This window comes from Pundamilia nyererei, unplaced genomic scaffold (genome assembly GCF_000239375.1).
Source record: "Pundamilia nyererei isolate P.nyererei 1_Seehausen unplaced genomic scaffold, PunNye1.0 scaffold00078, whole genome shotgun sequence".
NCBI classification, from domain to species: domain Eukaryota; kingdom Metazoa; phylum Chordata; class Actinopteri; order Cichliformes; family Cichlidae; genus Pundamilia; species Pundamilia nyererei.
Window position 1 is genome coordinate 2,886,814 of NW_005187479.1, and position 8,371 is coordinate 2,895,184.

General features: G+C 39.7%; 1 protein-coding gene across 1 annotated transcript in view; it reads right to left on the reverse strand.

Moving 5' to 3' along the window:
- Positions 1–8,371, reverse strand: part of osbpl5 (oxysterol binding protein-like 5) — a 46,399-nt gene extending 38,028 nt beyond the window's left edge. Inside the window, exon 1 of the mRNA XM_005737715.1 lies at positions 8,149–8,371. The gene's annotated coding sequence lies outside the window, so the exon portion shown is untranslated. The remainder of the gene's footprint in view (positions 1–8,148) is intronic.

Below are 8,371 nucleotides of genomic sequence, written 5' to 3' on the forward strand. Positions count from 1 at the left end.
CTGAATGAAAAATACACAAGGAATGAGTAATTTAGCTTGCCCCCCTTTTTTTTTTTTGCTTAAAAGACAAGAATCATGAAATGCACAACATGTACAAACAATGCAAACCACAAGTGAAGTAAGACACCGTGGCCCAGAATGTGTCATGGTTTCAATGGAAGAGTATTTGTTCTCGGGACCAATTCACAGTGCAATAAAGTTAACTGCATAACACATAAAAACTACACTATTACAACTTGGGATTGCACTTAACTCTCATGACCAAAGGCCAAGAGAAAAGTGTAAAGAACGGACAGTTTATATGCAACACTCTTACTAAAGAGACTCACAGTGTACAATGTACTTCTTTGTTTGGCGCATATCACATTCATACATAGTGGGCCAAATATAAGTCAGAAAGAGAGCAATCACTATCCCTACAATTACAAACAAACAGTGCTGAATAGAATCTAACCAGCAAATTGTATGCTAGTCTTCACAGAAGCAGCTAATTAACATTTATTTTAAGGCATTGTGGGTATGCCAGCATTCATAGCAGAAAGTCAGGCTGGGCTTGTAAGCAATGATAGGAAGGTAACATGTGTAAGAAAGAGATTACAGATGAAAAAATGCAATTAGTGATGGATTTGAACTAAATCAAATGATTGCTGTCTTGCTTTAAACATTTGAAACTAAATATTTGAAACTACATTAAAACACCACAGCAACATTCATGCATTTGTCTATGATGGTCCTCAGTCATCCAGGTCATTGTAATCGAAGGAGCTTGGAAAAGACCTTGACTTGACATTAGAACTGAAAAAGCTGCTCAGATAAGAGGTGAAACGTCTTCAAGCAACTTAAAGAAGTCCAGACGCTTTTCTTTCCAAGCTCCTTAGATTCATGCATTTGGTTTTTACAGCACTTCCTTCAGGAAACAACTTTTACACAGTACAGTGATATTAAGCCTCTGTTGTGATTTTAGAAGGAAATATTTTAAATTTCCCTACTGAAAACTGAAAAGATTTCCAATGACATAGCTCTCTGCTTTGGCAGCTATGTCAAACTGCCAAACTCAAGTTGCTTAGCAACTTGAATTGAGTTGATTGGTTGATGAGGGGCAAAGATCACTGCAGTGCAAAAAGATGCAAAGCACCAAAATTATTCTGATTCTAGATCCTTTACATTGCACATTAAAAATGTTTGATTCATTGCATCTTGTAATTTCATAGCATAATTCTGTTGCATGTAACCAGTTCTCCAGATCAGCCAGACTTGCTTCAAATCAATATAAAAATAGGAACAGTGTGAAAAGTAACTAGACTAGAAATAGCTTTTCCAACTTGATATAGTACTGGCTGTAACATTATAGCCAACCCATGAAACATTAACAATGTCTGCCATTCCAACTGAAAATATTTTATTCATCTTTGCCCAATAAACCAAAGTTCTGGACTTACTGTAACAGCTGTGCTTTAAAACCCTTCACTTCCTCTAGGAGTCTAAAAACCTTTTTATCCTGTCAAATTGAACTGTCTATCCTGTAACAATCTTGAACAGTTCTGCTGACTTGAGGTCATCATTTTCCTAAAGATTAAATGGATACAAATTGTCCTCACTTGTACTTGTGTTGGTACTTTTATCACGTCAGACAGCCTTCGTAAGGAAAGCCTCTTATCAGCAGCCTCCTTCAACAACCCTCATCTCTGACCACGCAAACCCACTTAGGTAAACATAAGGCCACAAAGGATTTTGCTGTGACCATAGCTAGACATCAACAGTCAGATATAAAGTTAGCTTCTGTCTTTTAAGTGAAATGTCAATTTGACAAAGACTTTCACTTAACGTTGAATTTGAGACTATGATCCATATGAGCATTGGGTAATAGAGGCAGGTATTTAAAAATGTTCTTTGGTATACAGGAAGTGTCTGTCCAGTGAAGACAGATAGCACAGATAAACAGAACATAACCTTCTATCAACACATAAAAATCAGTCTGCTGAGACACAGAGACACAAAGTGAGGACTCACTGTCTGTTATGGTCACAATTTAAACTCAATGCAAAATTTGGCTCTGGGTCTAAGGCCACTTAACATTAAGTGTATTCATGTCCCTTAAAGACCAATGTACTAATCGCATGCCATCCTACTTTGGGGTCTATTGTTTGAGCAGTCTGGTATAAATCAGGGGCATCACAAACTGGAAAAATCACAGTTCAATCCAGCAAAATGGGACCAACAATGAAGATCAAACTGTCGTTGAATATTGAGCCAACTACGAATATTAGTTGACGGTGATGTTGAGGAGATATGTTAGTATATCTATAAGAATAATGTTTAGTTAAAAACTATGCAGTCTGTGGGATACTCCGCTTTTGAGTGACTAATCAGTCCATCTTATTTTCTCTGCTCACTAACCGCTAATTTCACAAATAATTGTTTCTTTTTACTACTATAGTAGATGGTCTAGTTTTAAACTCTCGTTCCAACAGTGAAATTCACACTGTTAATAATGCAAAATTTGTCCCACCAGCAAGTACTGCTCTGACAAAGCCCAATTATTAAATCTTAAATTGTGCTGTGAATCGCAATTCATCCTCACAAGTGAATTGCAGCTGTGGGAGGCCTGGTTTTTAAATGAGAGGCTGTATTTACCACTTTGAGGAAAAGGCTTTAAAAACAATAGCAAAGCAGCCTGTTGTACTTTGAGGGCGCCAAATGATTCCAACACCTTTTATACAGCAGATCAACAGTTATGGTCAAAAGTTTACATAGACTCATCAGGGGCATGAATGTCGTGGCAATTTTTTACTTTTAATGACTTCTGTGAACTGTTCTTTTCCAGGGTGGAATGATTATACACTAGGGGCACACGCATAACCATATTTTAGATTTTATCTAATCCACAAAGGGTTAAAAGTTTACATGCACCCCTACTAACAGGGACCTCTGTCAACTAGTCATGGGATATAGGGCTGTGCGATATGACCAAAATCTCATAGCCCGATATAAGACATTTATCGCCCCGGCAGCGATATATATCACAAAAATTTTACATTTTCAAGAAATTCTGTGAATCTCGGGCAGCTCAACTTGCGTGAAGTGTTTTCAGCTCAGCGTCGTGCACCTGAAGTCGAGTGTTTTGACAGATGCATGAAACTATACATGTTTAGACATAAGTTGAAAACTGCCGTAATTTTCTTTGAGAGTATTTATTACACAGCATGCTGCAGGGAAAAGCCTGTTTTAAGGTTTAGGTTTTTTAGCTTCTTTTTTTTTTTTTTTTGAGTTAGATGGGAGCATTTATCAATTTAATCTCTGTGCCTTCAACAAAAAGATGAGAGCAAGATTTGTTTACATAAGGACAGAAAAGCGGAAGCAGAGAGGAATGCTAGAAGCAGACTCACATAAACACTGCAGGGCGTAAGGCAGCACAGATAAAAGCTGCAGCAGTGATTCAACAACCTCAATCACTGTTGGAAACCACTGTAATGGCATAAATCATACTATTCATGATCAATAGCTTTTAAAGCAATCTCTCCTAAAAGTGGGGTGAATGTTAAGACATTCACCCCAGTGTAGTGTAGTGTCACTTTAAGACTGAAGTCAGATGATGGTCCCGTGTCATGGAAATCACCCATCGTCTCGGACCCAATGTTACTTTGAAAGGTGAAGGCAATGCTTGTTTTGTTGGAGTGACTTGGCATGTTTATCTACAGATGGATGTCACAAGTTTCCATTTAGTGTAACAGAGCCACTTTCCCCCTGTTAACTACTTCATTAGGAAACAGACGACATAGTAACGCTAACACTACTGATCCCTAAGGCAAAGCTGTAGAATTACATTAACAGCTATTAATGGATTTGTCTGGCACCAATAAAACGCATGTCATGAAAACATCAGGCAAAAATTCAACACCAATATCATCCTGCCAGCACAGAGGATTGTGATAACCCTATAAAGTGGAATTTGGCAAACTGATGACGTAACCAAGCCTCTCAGCAACACCTCATTTGTAAACAGAAAAAAAAATGCTGTGTTAAAAGTATGTCCGAAATCTACAACGGCCCTGCAGTAAACTCAACACAGATGCTTCAGCTTATCCCAGAAAACTACAGATTATCAGCGTCTGACATGGGCAGCGCACAGTGCCAATCATTTTCAATGACGGAACAAAATCTCCTTCCAAGTCCTGCCACTCAGAAACAGCCGTAAAACAAATGGAGACTTTTAAAAGGATATTGCATCATAGTTAATGTAGCTCATTCACAAAATCAAACAAAAACATTATGAGCGGAAAGTCTGAATAGCAGTAGCTTAATCCATATGGCTGCTTATTATTTAATAACAAAACAGTGAATGTATTCCATGTCAACAAAACACAACAGCATCTATAATGGACACTTGTTTTAAATAAATCAAGTTTTACACCCACAATATCCACACAGCACACTGGGCCCTAACCAAAGCTGTCAGCATTTACACAACCACCAACTCCATGTAGTAACCTATAGAGAGGTGGATATTGATTGCAGAGGCACTAGCTACTGCGAGAATACTCGTTGGCAGTCTGTAGAAAGCTGAGTGGTGGATGTATGGTGTCAAACCTGCTCTAAATACAGACACCTGCTGGTCAGTTTCCTTGGAACAAAGTAAGAAGTCACTTTCTAAGGGTCAGGAGGTCAGTCTCAAATGCTTTATTTCTCTGTGTGTGTGTGTGTGTGTGTGTGTGTGTGTGTGTGTGTGTGTGTGTGTGTGTGTGTGTGTGTGTGTGTTGGATAAATCAAGCAGGAGACACGGAGAGAGCCCAGAGTTTTAAAATCCTGGCTGTCGGTTGTTAAATCATATAGCAAAATAATTGGAATGCACTGTTTGATACACAATTCATCAAAAAACAGAAGAATCTAGTTTTCGGTTCCACATTTAAACGTCATGATCGTGGTTTCACAAGCCTTTGCCTCACTCTGCAGGGTTGATTTCAGATCAACGCAAAATGCCATTGTTTCCAGACCTGTAGGGTGTTTTACTCAGTGTTAATATTAGAGGAAATAAAACCATAACTGCAGACATTTACAAATTACAAATTTATAACAGAAGTCCCACTGACTTTTACATAATAATATCTGAGCAAACAATGTGTGCATCTGGATAAAAGCGTTACCCATGAGGGAATAAGAAGACATTAAACATTTTTGTGTTTTTCTGTGCTCACATAAATACTTTTTCTTCTTGGAAAAAGTGACATTCTGTGACAAAAATGGCCTGTTTTAAAACATAAATGTCAGCTAGCATCTGTAAAGGAACTTGTGATGAAAAATTCTGCCGGGGAAGAGAATCTTGGAACAATATGGGCTACTAAAAGTGCATTCGCTCTCTAGGGGCAGAGAGGAAAATTCAGTATGGAGCAGTATTAGCCTAGATTCCCCCAGTAGATGTCGGGGAAAGCATTTAAATCTCAGACGAACTGGAAACAGCACTGAGCCACTTATCAGCCCTGGAATAGGACAATTCCACTTTGAAGACCAGCCAGATTCAAAGTAGCATTTTAAAGGGAAGAGTGTGTTTTGGAAAATTGCCATTCAGATACACAGAGACAATCAGGATCAGAGAAAATATCTCATTTCCAAATAAAAACAAATAAAGCAGCGATTAGCATTTAGACTGGAAGACGGAGAGGACCTAGCACCCGTCATCAATGCCTAGCTGGCTTCTCCTGTGGAGACTGATCTACAGGATGCAGTGAGATGTGGTATTTTCTGCATATCCTTCACAGTACAGCATGGAAGTTGGGACATCTGTTGCTGTGTCTTCCTGCTAGAAAAAGCACTGATAAAAAGCAGGACTATCCACCCACAGAAAATGACTCAAACGGCTCTTTACTCTTTCCTTCTTTCACTGCCACTCTCTCCCCCATTTGTGTTTCACAACAGAGCAAAGCCACAGTTCTAGTTGATAGGCTTAGGGCCCAACACCATTAAATATCACCACCTGATTAGAGGAAGGTAGACTGTCACATGACGTGTCAAGGCTTTGGGTGTCAACAGATCAGCGCAGAAAAGCAAATGTGATTTTTGTTTTTCTAAAGTGGAAAAAATTGTATTAAGCGTCAATCTGATGAGCGGTGTTAGACTCTATTTAAATCAGATATGCAACAAGACGTGGTCTCTGTTAGTAATGATTTCATGACCTAATTCCACTGCCCACGTAATACTAATGACCTTCTCATGCTTGCCATGGTCCTATCTCAGCTATTTCCACCACTCATAGTAGGACATTCTGCAGTAATTCAATATCAGATCAATTTTTTATCTGATGGTGAATGACGACAGTGCACGTAAGACGTTTATCATTATATATAACCCTCTTTAAAAGACTGAGTCCAGTGAATGTGCAGACCCAGAAAGGCTGAAGCAACAAAGCAAATAAAGAAGTAGAGAGTGTGAACAAGTGACACACTTTAAAACTGCCTCTTCGTCAAGCTCTGCAGCAGTTTCCCACATATTATCTATTTTCACTTCAACCAAGGGTGAAACATTCCACTAAACCCTTTAACTATTAACTAAAGTGCACTCCAGCACTCCAGTGTTATTCTCATCACAAGCAAAGCCAGACTCGACATAATACCACACAATTAAAGATGGATGAGACAAAGTGGCAGTGAAAAGCCTCCACAGTTAGTCATCATCTCATCCAGATCAAATGCCACGAGTATCGTTTGACCCGCACTTATTTTTTTAAAAAGCTTGAAGAAACTCATGATGTTTCTTAAGCTGCACTTTTTTCACAAACCCCTAACATGTGCACAAATGCCAATGTGGATCTTTTTAATTACTTTTTATTGATATTGCTGTGGGAGGAACTCCTTTCAGACACTTCAGACAATTTAATGAGAACTACATGACGGCGCTGGCAACGTTCTCAGCGTGGTCTTGTAAACAAACAAGCTATGTAATGAAGTCTGTGTTTCTGAGTGACCCCAAAAAACACTCTGTTTTGGCATTTCTGCGCTGCAGCATCTGACTTGTCAATGAATGTAGACTGGCACCAATGAAGGAAGCTCTCATGCATATACTGATAATCACCTGTTTATAGATTTCTGAAAACAAGATGCCATTTTCTAATGTAAGTGGCCAGTATTTATCTGTTGCTTTTTATCAGCTTTGCTTGGGATTACTTTTTAAACTTGCAGAAAGTAGGGCACCTAAACATCTGTTATTATCAACCCCGAATTTGGCAATCACAGCATTTAATTTCTTGTCAAATTAATAAGGTCCTATTAGGCGTGTGTCGTTAGATTAAAAAAATATTTAAGGTGAGTTTCAAAGCGTTCTTCGCAGAAAACCCTACCTGGCTTTTACAATGTGTTCCTGGTGAACCCATGAAAAAGGTTACACGTTTGGTATCACACTTGCAACAGTGCAGCCGGCCAACGCTGGCGAGGTCTTGGACTGTCCTGCACATATTTGACATTTAAATGTCTGCCAGCCTCGTCGCTCTGCTTTGAATTATATGCACTCTGCAGTAAAGTCAAAGCAAAACGTCGCATCCCACGTGGGACATAGATGATACAGAGACTTTACAGACTGCTTGATTAATGACTACAGTTAATACTCCTATGATCCTCTGCCACATGTGCTTAACAGCACAATAACATGCATTTTTCATTTATTTACAGTTTGTAACAAAAGCAAGTGAACGCAACACTGTAACTGATTTAACATAAAAGCAGCACATACAGGTACGTGCACTCGCTTGTTGCAGCCATCCTGGGCATCGGCGGGGATCGTGGTTGCTATGCAAACGAGTGACAGCAAAGCTGCAGCCGCATGGGGCACGGGCTGCTCCGCTAACGTGGCGATGAGGGGTTTACTTGAGGCAACAAGCTAGTAAGGTTAGCTGCTACCCAACGAGACGGCAAACCAAACACTCAGAATGACGTTACTATAACCACTGAACGAATTCCTTCATATGCTGCGACGATGAGAAGACTAAAATTACAGCGTGGATGCCACGAAACGCGCAATTTTTTCCCTCATTTTGTTATTCAGCGCTATCAGAGCTAACTAGCAGTTAGCTCATAAAACATGGGTTAGTTGTATAGATACAAGTAACGTTGACTAAAAATAGCAAGTTGCGCTTAGCGGTGTGCTGTAGTAACAGAAACTCACTCTTTGTCGATCAGGGAAACGATCATGCACTTGCTCCTAAGCTTCTTTTCCAGTCCAGCGTCATAGCACGGTGCTGTATGTAGACAGCTGGGTGGTTTAGGGGGGCAGTAGGTGGGCTGTGACGGACGGTTGGAGAACAAGTTGCTCGGTTCCTCTCAACATGGAGAGTGCGGAGTGGACTGGATCATCTGCTGCCCGTCACACACAGGGAGCTATGGCGCCA